The following is a 13,637-nucleotide window of genomic DNA, read 5'->3' on the forward strand; positions in this document are numbered from 1 at the left end:
GTCTACAGTCACAGTAACCTCTCTCTGTGAAATGCTGGCAGGGGAGATAGTTTCTAACTGCGTAGATAGTTACCCAAAGCCAGCAGCCATTAAATTCACTGTGGTGCTGAATTTCATTGCCACTAGATCCTTTTGGACAGCCTGTGGAGATCTCAGTAGCGTTACGCAGCCACTGCATTCAGGCCTTAACAGATGCAATGTTCCGAAGAGCAGGTCAATCTTTTACATTTTCAATAGGTCGCCACAGTCAACTGGAATGAGCCAGGGGCTTTGCGGCAGTTGTAGGTTTCCCCAGGGTTCAGGGAGAAAAAATTGCAGCCACATCACCATAAAGGCTCTAGCAGACCAGCCCTGTACATTCATTAACAGGGAGGGTTATCACTGCTTAAGTGTACAGTTGGTCTGTGACCAGAATCAAAGAATCATGCAGGGATGCACAAGGCACCAGGGCAGCAACCATAATGCCCACTTTCTCCAGAGCTCCAGGCATGTTCTTTGGGTCTGGTGCACTGGGAGGTTGGTTTCTGGGTGACAAGGGCTACCCTTTGAAGAGATGGCTCATGATGCCTGTGAGGGCTCCTCAAACAGATGCAAAGAGGAGCCTTCACAACAGCCACAGAACCACCAAAGTCATCGTTGAGCAGACAATTGGCCTGCTAAAGATAAGGTTGTGATACTTGGATAGATCAGAAATAACATTGCATCACACACCATCCAGAGTATCACTGGTAGTCAGTGTGCTCTACACAACCTTGCCATTCAGAGAGGGTTTGCTCTCGAGGAAGAGGAGACACAAGATAATGGGCATTCCTGATGACGAGGATGAATAGGTAGTGAGGGAACACCCCGACAGAGAGGTACAAGGGCCTGCATAGGAGCACATGGATGGCCATGACACAAGGGAGGCCTTGGGTGGTTCCAGTGGGCAGGAATTCTTGGCCTCTGAGATGCGTGTACTCCACGCGTCTCAACATCATTTCATCAGAATGCGAGCTCACTCAGTCCTGTCAGTATGCTCACTGTCTCCACTCATTAGACATTGTTGCATCATGACCAATGTTCACTACTGACAATTCATGAATCTTTTGTCCACACATTTACAGATAAACTGAACCCCTGCATGAGGGATAGTAAATTGAAGGTTTATTAACATACTGGCAATGGCCCAGCTCATGATAACATCTATAAAACACAATGTGACCCACTTAGTGATGAGTGTGGAGTTTTCTCCATCCTTTGCTGCGATGTTTGAAAGAGGCTGCTGATCTGCTTGTCCCCTTGCTCTGGATAACTTTGGCCAGTGTCCTCCATGAGGCTGAGATCTTGAGGGCCCAGCATTGTTAGAAGACTCCAGCAGAGTGGCAGGATGAGCCTCTGTCTCTGCGACTATCAAGGAGAATTGTATCAATGGTAGGGGGTTGGTGGGGGGAGAGGAGAGGTTGCTGTTCATCCTCTGTCGATTGGTCCTTCCTGCCTTTCCTGTGAGGTCACAGGAGCTGGAGCAGTATCCAGGCTCCCAGTCCCCTGTCACCCTGACTTTAGGCCGTTGAGTCAGAGCCAGAGCAATGGTGTGCAGGTCAGAGTTCATACCCATGATTGCTTCTGCAATGTGATGAGTTTGCCCCTCCAGAACAGTCACCAGTCTGTCCATGGAGGAAACTGGCTGCTCTGAAGAGTGGATGATTGCAGTGCACGTGGCCTGGATGGACACCTCCACAGTCCAAGCCAAAGAACGCAAGCCCTCTTGGTACATCTGCCACACACCTTGCCCTGGATATCCAGAATCTGTGGCCTCATGGACAACTCCAGAGTCTCATTGTCTGACTCAGACTCAGTCTCTAGATCACCCCGGACACTCTTCTGACCATCTAAGGCCTGTACTAACACATGCTCTATGTCAATGCGAAGTACCCTTGCCAGATTGTGCTTCCACTTGGAATGTCTTGTTGAAGTTGTACAAGACATTGGTAAGGCCACACTTGGAATACTGTGTACAGTTCTGGTCACTCTATTATAGAAAGGATATTATTAAACTAGAAAGAGTGCAGAAAAGATTTACTAGGATGCTACCGGGACTTGATGGATTGAGTTATAAGGAGAGGCTGGATAGACTGGGACTTTTTTCTCTGGAGCGTAGGAGGCTGAGAGGTGACTTTATAGAGGTCTATAAAATAATGAGGGGCACAGATCAGTTAGATGGTCAACATCTTTTCCCAAAGGTAGGGGAGTCTAAAACTAGAGGGCATAGGTTTAAGGTGAGAGGGGAGAGATACAAAAGTGTCCAGAGGGGCAATATTTTCACACAAAGGGTGGTGAGTGTCTGGAACAAACTGCCAGAGGTAGTAGTAGAGGCGGGAACAATTTTGTCTTTTAAAAAGCATTTAGATAATTACACGGGTAAGATGGGTATAGAGGGATATGGGCCAAATGTGGGCAATTGGGATTAGTTTACGAGTTTAAAAAAAAAAGGGCGTCATGGACAAGTTGGGCCGAAGGGCCTGTTTCCATGCTCTAAACCTCTATGACTCTATGACACTGTGACTTGCCCTGACACGAGAATCTCTGCCGAGTTGCCAGTGTTGGTGCTGGTGTTTGGTACAGGGAGAGGGTGTGACACTGCACACTTTGAGGTTTCCTCTCCCACTTTAGACATGAGTGTCAATTGCTCAGACTTGGCAGGGTTAGCAGAAGAAGGTTCACTTGCACAGTAGACACAGAAGAAAAGGTGCTAATCGGCCTTTGATAGACTTCATGGGGTATGCAAGGTTACAATACTCAACACCATTAGCAGCATGCTGATTGGGAGATATGATACCTTGCAACCATTAAAACACACTTGAAGCAAACTCGCAAGGCTTCGATCAGGAGGCCTTCTGATCTTTGTACAGAAAAACCACACATTCACTATTCATGTGAACATGCTAGGTCTCAGTCACTCCCTTCCCCCATCCCAGCTCTCTCCCCCGCTGTGCCCTAGATCTGCTCAAAGCCCCTTGCAATCCCACCATAAATAGGCCTCTTTCAAATTTTGCCTTTGCCAATGGAGTCAGGTCCATTTCATCGAGGACAGCAACAGAACTACTCCTCCAGTGGCATGAGGATTGCAAACCTGGGCACGCCAACTCCAGTCCTGTTTCCTTCATGGGCATTGTGGACCCGCTTTTCTGCAGTGAGGTCTCACATTCCAGTGACGTCTATTCTCAGGTAATTTAACGCCTCCAAGCTCAGAGAGGAATGCATACACTGCACAATGGTTGGCAGCCATTGCACTGTATGCCTTTGTCAAGTCTAAGGCCTCCGTACCAACCGCCTCCCACCCCCCCAACCACACTCCAGCAACACCGAGCCCCCCAGAACCACAACACCTCCACAGAGGTACAATGACCACCAACAGTGACAGTGGTGCATAATGCTCCCTTGGACCTCAGAGGTTCTCTCAAAAGTCAAGCAGTTTTGAGCCTTCCCTGTACCTTCCTTGCAAATTAGTACACAGAGTGAAGATCTACTCAACCTTGCCAATCTCAAGAAGTCATTTAACCTCTTCCTGCATTGCCTCCAATTTTGAGGCATTGAGGCCACACTGCTGACCTCTGCGGCCACCTCCAGCCGGGCAGGTTGGGTGACTGAGGGAGGTCTCTCCTTCCCATCAGCTGGCATCAGGGCCTCACGCTTGGTGGGCACTGCTTGGAGGAGGGAACGGGGGGAGTCATCATCAAAACACGGGGCAGTTCTAGACCTTCTCCCCTACCTTGCCCCTCACTCCCTTCAGCCATCTATGGAGGAGAACATGCCATAGCTAAACAGCTGCTACATTTTCAGATTTCAACATTACATGGGTGGTCAGAACTCATACCATCTGTGTTCACTGGCAAAAACACTTCACTCAGAACCTCTGTGGAATTTGACACATTTTTCATAATAGTAAAGCTTACCTCAAACAATCCCTTATAAACTTGCAGAAAACAAACACTTCCTGCGGGCTTTGCCCCTTAGAAAATCACCGGGCAATCTGACATGTCTAATGTCAGGCTCCTCTTTAAATGAGCGGCTGTGACCTCCTTTTGAGTCATGGTCAACAATTATGGCCATTGGCATCATGCCCTACAGCTTGGATTGGATAAGGACAATGCAGCGATGTCGCAGGCTTAAAACCCCACCTTGCTGCCATTCATTGGGGTATTGCTGGGTCATATTCCTTGCCTGATCATGACAACACCATCTGCAATCCAGTCCTGAGCCACACAACCCCAGGATCCTCATGTGTGACACTCTAAACATGCACTGCACACCATTCTGTACCATCGCTGTTACACAGACAGAGCTTCCCAATCCTTAGACCGGGAGCATGAGGTGCATGCTATGAATAGCCCTATAGTGTGGCTGGCACAAGCCCCAGGACCTCTTTTACTCTTTCACCCCAAACATGGCCTCAGTTCCAGGAATAAATGACTGACTGCCACTTATCTCCGGGTTCCTGCAAACCATCCCTTCCTCCATTCATGAATCTGTGTCCACCCACTCCCTCTCATACAAAACTATCCCTCACCCAACCCCTCACATCCCCTACCAGGCTGGGCTCCAGTTCCCCCAGTCCCAGTCCCAGTTATTCCTCTGCATGCCAGCCTTCGCATCCCTTGTTCCTAATAACCCCCCACCCATCCTCAGTCATTGCTCTGCCTGCCATCCCTTCAGTGATTTCCATGGTCATCTGAAACTTATACCCTACCTCCAACCCTGGCAGGCCTCTCTCTGCCTGTTTTCACCCCACCCCCTTCCTCAGTCTGGTCTCTCCGGGTACAGCGCCCTCCGGCCTGTGTCCCACACCAGTCTCTCTGGATACAGTGCCACCCTACCTGTGTTTACACCAGTCTCTCCGGGTACAATGCTGCACTGCCGGTGCCAACACCAGTCTCTCCGGGTACCGTGCCACCCTGCCTGTGCCAACACTAGTCTCTCTGGATACAGTGCCATCCTACCTGTGTCCGCACCAGTCTCTCCAGGTACAATGCTGCCCTGCCTGTGTCCCACACCTGTCTCTCCAGGTACAGTGCCACCCTGAATGTGCCAACACCAGTCTCTCTGGGTACAGTGCATCTCTGTCTGTGCCACACACCAGTCTCTCTGGGTACAGTGCATCTCTGTCTGTGCCACACACCAATCTCTCTGGGTACAATGCTGCCCTTTCTGTGCCCCACACAGTCTCTCTGGATACAGTGCAGCACTGCCTGAGTCCCACACCAGTCTCTCTGGATACAGTGGAGCACTGCCTGTGCCCCACACCTGTCTCTCTAGGTACAATGCTGCCCTATCTGTGCCCCACACCTGTCTCTCTGGGCACAATGCCACCCTGCCTGTGCCCCTCGCCAGCCTCTCCATGCAGTGTGACAGCCCACCCCACCCTGGTTTTGCCTGGAAGCCATGATGTGGAGATGCCGGCATTGGACTGGGATAAGCACAGTAAGAAGTCTCACAACACCAGGTTAAAGTCCAACAGGTTTATTTAGTAGTACAAGCTTTCGGAGTGGAGTGTCTCACCTGAAGAAGGAGCGACACTCCGAAAGCTTGTGCTACCAAATAAACCTGTTGGACTTTAACCTGGTGTTGTGAGACTTCTTGCCTGGAAGAGCAGCTTTACCAGTGATCACGAGTAGCGAGGGATGGCAGAAGTGCAGGGAATAGGCATACGAATGCTGTGTATGCACACCTCAAAGTCACAAGTGAGTGAAGATGGGTTGGTGTCAAGTCATTTATATCCATTTGTAAATTTTCCACTGAAATGGCACCAGATTTGGAGGGAGAACACAATGCCAGCATGTTGTGATTTTAACGAGAATACGTGACATGCTAATGCATGCAAATGAGATTCCTGACATGGATCAGCGGGAAATTCAACTCTCCATTAGACCATAATGAAAATCCTGAGAGGAAAATTCCAATATATTTTCCCAACAGCGAATAGCCAACTTTTGGCGACATGCCAAGTTTTGCATTCCCATTCCTGCCACTGACAGGAGTTGAAATTCCTATACTAGCAAAGCACTGTAACCATGCTGATTTAGTTTTCCACTTGTTTGGTTACTGTTGAGTAGGTGGGTTAAAATTACCCCACCAGCATCCCCACAAAGTTACTACGCACACGTGAAAGAAGCAGCCAAGGGTAGATTAGTTTAAAACAGGTATCCAAATGTTATTACTGATGCATGATCAACGCTTTGGTGAACCCATATGGAGTTTTACAATTTTAACATCTGCCAACACACAGTTACCCTGTTATGGTGATGTAAATCATAGCAATGAAACTGGGAATAGAGTGATTTATTGCTGGAGTCTATGAAGAATGTAATACAAGCTCGGTCAAGCAATGCAAGTACATGACAAATTATTTTGCCCTTTTTTATAAGCTTTCAATTACTTGGATAAAATATAAATATTGACGTATTAGCAACAATCTGGTGAAACTACTTCCTGCATCAAAATTTGAATATATTTTGGATGCCAATTAATCTTAGGGCCAAATCTTATGAAGTGTATTCACAATTAACTTCAGATGCTTTTATTTATTTTCGATTCTTTTGTCTATTGTGGATTAATTAACAGATATGCTTTTTAAATGAATATATTTAAATATATTTTTATTAAAGAATATATCCAACTGCACAGTCTAAATATGCATAAACATTATATTAAAAATGAATTCTTTGTATTTGACTTTGGGAAGATTAAATATAATCCTAAATTTAATCAAAAAAATCTCCTCAGCATCTGAGGGAGAGACATGAGACAGCTTCCCACATACTGATGTGCCTCACATCTTAACAGCATTTTATATTACTTTACAAGCCAACTTTCTTCACATAAGATCCAAGGACTGTTTGCTTCAACTTGCTGTATAAAATGCAGCACAATTGACTTGTTAACCCCTGCATAATCCCTGAGAGGTGCCTGGAAGTCAATTGCATTCATGACTATCGGCAGAAACTGGTGAGTTGGCAGACTAGGATAGTCAATCGCTCAGCAATTTCTGAGAATGAGAACTTATTGCAGAGTGCAAATCTCCTTCCATATAAAAACTTGTTTTACTTTTTAGTAAACATTAGCTGGCCTCAATTGCTAATGCTCTCACATCTGAATCAGAAGGTTATGATTCAAGCCTTATTCTAGCTTTTTGGTACATAATCCAGGTTGATATTCAACATACTTTGAAAGGCATTGTTACAGGTGTCTAATCTTTTGAATGAATGATTGAAGTGACAGCCTAAACTTCATGTGGGTATTGATGATTCCACAGATACATGCAAGACTCACTTGCCCAACCAATGTTTCTCTTTGCTGAAGAGGGGATCTTATTATTGTTGTACATAACATTTGCTTACATTGCAACAGTCACTGCACTTCAAATTAACTTATTGTATGTGAAAAGCTTTGAAATGTTCTCAGAAACAATGGTGCTCTCTTAAATGCAAATCTTTCATTGTAAGAGCCAGATGAGTAGCCATTCGCTGGTAAATAAATTCAGGAACCACTCAGAAACACATAGGACGGGGCATAGAGTATAAAAGTTGGGGTCTGATGTTGCAGATGTATAGAACGTTGGTTCGGCCGCATTTGGAATACTGCGTCCAGTTCTGGTCGCCACACTACCAGAAGGACGTGGAGGCTTTGGAGAGAGTACAGAGGAGGTTTACCAGGATGTTGCCTGGTATGGAGGGGCTTGGTTATGAGGAGAGAATGGGGAAACTGGGGTTGTTCTCCTTGGAAAGACGGAGGATGAGGGGAGACTTAATAGAGGTGTATAAAATTATGAAAGGCATAGATAGGGTGAACGGTGGGAAGCTTTTCCCCGGGTCGGTGGTGACGTTCACGAGGGGTCATAGGTTCAAGGTGAAGGGGGGGAGGTTTAACACAGATATCAGAAGGACATATTTCACACAGAGGGTCGTGGGGGCCTGGAATGTGTTGCCGGGCAAGGTGGTGGAGGCGGACACACTGGGAACGTTTAAGACTTATCTAGACAGCTATATGAACGGAGTGGGAATGGAGGGATACAAAAGAGTGATCTAGTTTGGACCAGGGAGCGGCGCGGGCTAATTGTTCCTGGTTTCTCGTTTCAAGGCTTCATTCTACGATCATCTTGCTGGTGCCAGTACAGAGTGAGACTGCGGATAGTTGGGAACCTGTCTCGGGGGCAGGGGATTCATATGGTGTTCGTGGAAGTGGAAATGACTAGGGTTGGGAAGCATTTTCCGATCGGGGCCATTGTGATCTCCTGGACTCGTTTCGATCGCCTCAGGGGGTCGGAGAGGAATTTCCCAGATTTTTTTTTCCCCATATTGGCCCTGGGGTTTTTCACTCTGGGTTTTCGCCTCTCCCTGGAGATCACATGGTCTGGAATGGGGGGGTGGGGGTAAGTTAATAGGTTGTAATGAACAAAGCATCGTAGCTGTGAGGGACAGCTCGGTGGATAGGATATTGGTATGTAGATAGGCTGGAAAATTGGGCGGGGATCCTGGATTCAGGATTCAATCCTGGACCGGGGAGCGGCGCGGGCTTGGAGGGCCGAAGGGCCTGTTCCTGTGCTGTATTGTTCTTTGTTCTTTGTTCTTTGTTCTTTGAAAGGTCAGGAAGCATCCATTAGAGAGAATGGACAAATCAACTTTCAATGTGTAGATCCTTGGCTAAACTGGAAAATATTCCTGGATGAAAAAGGGACAGAAGAAGAAAGGAAGGGATGCGGAAAAAGCCACTCAGAAAAAGGAGTTGAATGATCTGTAAGTATTTATGTGGAGACCAGGAGAGGTTGCATAGCAGAAGTGATATTAACATGAAAGACCATGCTTTTTATCCACCAGGCGCCTGGCTGCGGGAGCCTGCTCTGCTTTGCTCATTTTGCCTACTTCCCTTTCTATTTGATTTGATTTATTGTCACATGTATTGGGATACCGTGAAAAGTATTGTTTCTTGCGCGCTATACAGGCAAAACATAGCGTTCATGAAGTAGATGGGGGGAAAAGGAAATGGATAGGGTGCAGAACATTGTGTTACAGTTACAGGTAGAGAAAGATCAGTCTAATATCTGACAGGACCATTCAAAAGTCTGATGACAGCGGGGAAGAAGCTGTACTTGAGTCTGTTTGTACGTGTTTTCAGACTTTTGTGTATTTTTCCTGATGGAAGAAGGTGGAAGAGAGCATGTCCGAGTATATTTGTACCTCTTTAAGCCATTCTTACAGTTTATGTATCATATATAACTTTGTTTCTTTGATTTCCTTCAACATGCCTCTTCTTTTCTCATTCTAATATCACATGTGCTATTTATACATCTCCTGTTCTCCACTTACGCCTTAAAGGGCATTCTGTTTCTTTGACTGTGTGTTTCTTCCTTCCTTTAAGAATGCTGATCCTAGGTAATGCATTCTAGTTCTGACAAAGGGCTTGTATCTAAATAAAAGCAAATCACTGCAGATGCTGGAATCTGAAATAAAAACAGAAAATGCTGGAAAATCCCAGCAGGTCTGACAGCATCTGTGGAGAGAGAATAGAGCTAACATTTCAAGTCTGGATGACACTTCGTCAGAGCTGGGTCATCCAGACTCGAAACATTAGCTCTGTTCTCTCTCCACTGATGTTGTTAGACCTGCTGAGATTTTCCAGCATTTTTTGTTTTTGTTTCATATCTAAAATGTCGACTTGGCTGTTTCGGGTTTTGTTTCAGATTTCCAGCATTCCCTGGTCAAATCTATTTGAAGATTCTGACCTATTTCCTTTGACTCCTTCATAACCTATTTTATTGAATAATTAAGGATCAACACAGGTCCTTCAACTATTCATCCAAGTAAATTAACAGCAATTTTAGTCTGATTTGCATGAATTTATTTTATTGTTTAATATTTTGCTGCCTTTAACAAGAAGGAGAATATTCGCTCTGAGATAAGGACAAATCATGGGATTTAAGGAATAGTATTATAAGTTTGTAATACTAACACAGTGTCTTAACCACCAGGAGTCTATTAAAATGGACAGGAGGTGTGATGACACTGCGTTAGACACTTATTTCTCCTTTCTTTGACTTTCCCTGATGGGATGGAAGTTTTTCACAATTAAACTGATGACAATTTAAAAACATTATTTTACTGGGTGTGGGCTTTGTTGACTCAACCAGCATTTATTGCTCATCCCTAATTGCCTTTGAGAAGGTGGTGGTGAGCTGCCTTCTTGAACCACTGCAGTTCATGTGGTATAGGTATACCCACAGTGCTGTTAGGGAGGCAGTTCCAAGATTTTGGCTCATTGACAATGAAGGAATGACAACATAGCTCCAAATTAGGATGGTGAGTGGCTTAGAGGGGAATTTGCAGCCACCTTTGCCCCTTGAGAGGTAGAGGTCATGGGTTTTGAAGGAACCTTGGTGAGCTGCTGCAGTGCATCTTTGAGATGGTACACACTGCTGCCACTGTGTGTCGATGATGGAGGGAGTGAATGTTTAAAATGGTCTTTGCTCTCTATCTCGCTCTCAGTGAGTTCACTACATTTGTGTAAGATTTCTTGTCTGATTTTTCAGGCCAGGGTGAGGCATAAATTCCTTCAGTAAAGCATTTGAAAGTCTGAAGTCATCGGCTGGAATTTTACCGCCCTGCCCGCCAAGAGAATTGGAACAGGCGAGGGACGGACAATGGGAAGGTCCATTGACCTCAAGCGGGAATTTACAGTTTCGGGACAAGTGAGGTCGTAAGCCCCGCCAATTATCTTCCACCTATCCACCATGAACTCCATACTCTTGTCAGTGATTCTATCCTCCATCCTGACCAGTTTCTCCAATTGAACAAGGCATTTTATTTGAGTTTCTGATGTAGATCAGGAGTAGAGTGAAATTTATCAGAGTCTCCCTCAATCCCACACTCTTATGAGTTTCCCTAATGGCGCTTCTAAAATATTTGAACTTGTCCGACTGAAATGTCAAATAATGCTGAATTGAAAAAGTACAAACTCATCTCAGTGAGAACCCCATAACTGTCAGAGGGCCCTCACACGCCCTCAATTTGAAGAAATGTGATAAACGTTTGAGAACTGTCCGTTAACAGGATGACAAAGCCCTTCAGTTTAGGAGTCCAATGAAGAGGCCTCAATCATTCACGCTTCAATACTTTTTGTTTTGGGACTGAGCACAAATTGCCACATTAGTACATAGGACTTTGCTGTGTCTCTGATTCCATGTGTACCGTCACATCGGTGATATGAACTAAAATCACAACCACTGGTATTCACGCAGTTTCAAATGGACTGATGTTCTGCCTGTTCAGGGTTTAGATGCAGTTGGTTGCCAATCAGTGCATTTAACTGCTGCCCATGTAGGAATGTCTGATTAACTATTCCGCAGGAGAGAGTTAAATTGCCCAATCAAAACTCACCAGATTATTACAGTTTAACACTTTAATAAGCAACAAAAGAGCCCCTGGGCCCTGTTGGTGATAATAATCCAGATGAGTTGATTGGATAATTACAAAGTGCTAGTGCAGGAAGCATGGATGGTATGTTTTAGCAAATTGGTAGTGACCAAATTGACAAGGAGGTACTTCCTCTCTGAAAGTTTTGACCCTTGGACTGGGGTACAATTCCAGCACCAGGGCACTGAGATTCTGTTCAGTTCAACAGATCTTCCACCAATAAATTGGCTGGAGATTGTCAGAACCCACAGGCAAATACTGTTAATCACCATTATTAACTGATCGTTGCCATGAAGGTTCCACCAGTCTCCTTCTATCATTATGTGGGGTGTGGAATTGAACCGACACAGAACTCAAGGGCCTAATAGCCTTTCATTTGAGTACTGATGCATCATGTATGAGGCTAGCATGCAGCCTATTTAGATATCTGTCATGTTTCTGTGTTCCCTTTCATTATAGCACAAAACCCAGCAGTCCTGCTGTCATTTCTCACACTGATCCCATGGGCCAGATTCCATGGGCTGTCGGGATCAATCCTGCGCTGCCACCATGTTGTGAAGAGATCTGGAGGTTTGCACAATTAAACGTAAACCACTTATTGGTAGCCCATAACTATATACATATCCAAGGTCCGTGTATGGGTACTGTCTCCATGCCAGTGCCTTCTACACACATTACAGGCTCAACTATACGCACAGGCTGGGATTTTACTGGCTCACCCTGCCCATCGAATCAGAGTTCTGCACAAGCACAATAACTCCCTCTCCAGGCTGTCTGGTGAGTTAAGCCCCGCCCACTGCCTGCAGCAGCTAGAAATGGTCAAGCCCATATTTTCAATGTCTAAGTCCGTAAGATTGTTCATGAAAACCCGCCTAAAAAATGGATCAGGAACTCTCCCATTTTCATGCTTGCTGGACACTTAGAATCATTCTCGTAAAATTCCGCCCACGCAGTCCGTTATGTCATTCTCTGGCCAAAATGTTATGGCCACTCCCACCTGCGTGATCTTCGAGCCTGGCCAAGGTCAATGGACTTTTGAATGGCTCACCAGATTTTCTGGCATTGCTCTCACTGTAAAATCCTGCTCTCTATATCACACTGTGGGTGGTACTGTTCTCCAGTCCCACATTAACCCTTGCTCTGCCAAATACCCTTATACTACATTGACCACTCAGTATCTGTCATAAGCTTCCCCTTTATCCTTTATCCTCTTGTTTAAGGTCCTTGACATGCAGAGCTCTAGATTTGTTAGTTTGATCCTTTCTCTTTTAGGGGACATACTTGTCCTGAATTTCCTCCTTAAATGCCTCCCACTGATATGGCACTGATTTATCTTCAGGCAGCTGTTTCCAGTCCACGTTAGCTCAATCACATTTCAGCTCAGTAAATTTACCCCTAGCCCAGTTGAGAACTTTTACTCCTGGGCTATCTTTGTCCTTTTCCGTAACTATTCTAAATCTAACTGAATTTTGATTACTTCCACCAATGTACTCCCCCTCTAATACCCCTTCCATCTGCCCAGCTTTGTTCCCGAAAAATCAGTCCAGAACTGCCCCTTCTCTTGTTGAGCTTGCTACCTACTGGTTAAAAGTTTCGCCTGAATACATTTTCAGAATTCTGCTCGCTCTGTACCTTTCACGCTAATGTTAATATTCCTAGTTAATATTAGGATAGTTAAAATTCCCCGTTATTATGGCTGATTATGGTTTTTGCATTTACATAGAAACATAGAAGATCGGAGCAGGAGGAGGCCATTTGGCCCTTTGAGCCTGCTCCGCCATTCATTACGATCATGGATGATCATCCAACTCATAAGCCTAATCCTGCTTTTTCCCCATAACCTTTGATCCCATTCATCCCAAGTGCTATATCTAGCCGCCTCTTGAATACATTCAATGTTTTGGCATCAACTACTTCCTGTGGTAATGAATTCCACGGGCTCACCACTCTGGGTGAAGAAATGTCTCCTCACCTCTGTTCTAAATGGTCTACCCTGAATCCTCAGACTGTGACCCCTGGTTCTGTACTCCCTGTATCTACCCTGTCTAGTCCTGTTAGAATTTATAAGTCTCTATGAGATCCCCCCTCATTCATCTGAACTCCAACGAAAGCAATCCTAACCTAGTTAATCTCTCCTCATACGTCAGTCCTGCCATCCCCGGAATCAGCCTGGTCAACCTTCACTGCACTCCCTCG

This window comes from Mustelus asterias, chromosome 6 (assembly GCF_964213995.1).
Source record: "Mustelus asterias chromosome 6, sMusAst1.hap1.1, whole genome shotgun sequence".
NCBI lineage: Eukaryota > Metazoa > Chordata > Chondrichthyes > Carcharhiniformes > Triakidae > Mustelus > Mustelus asterias.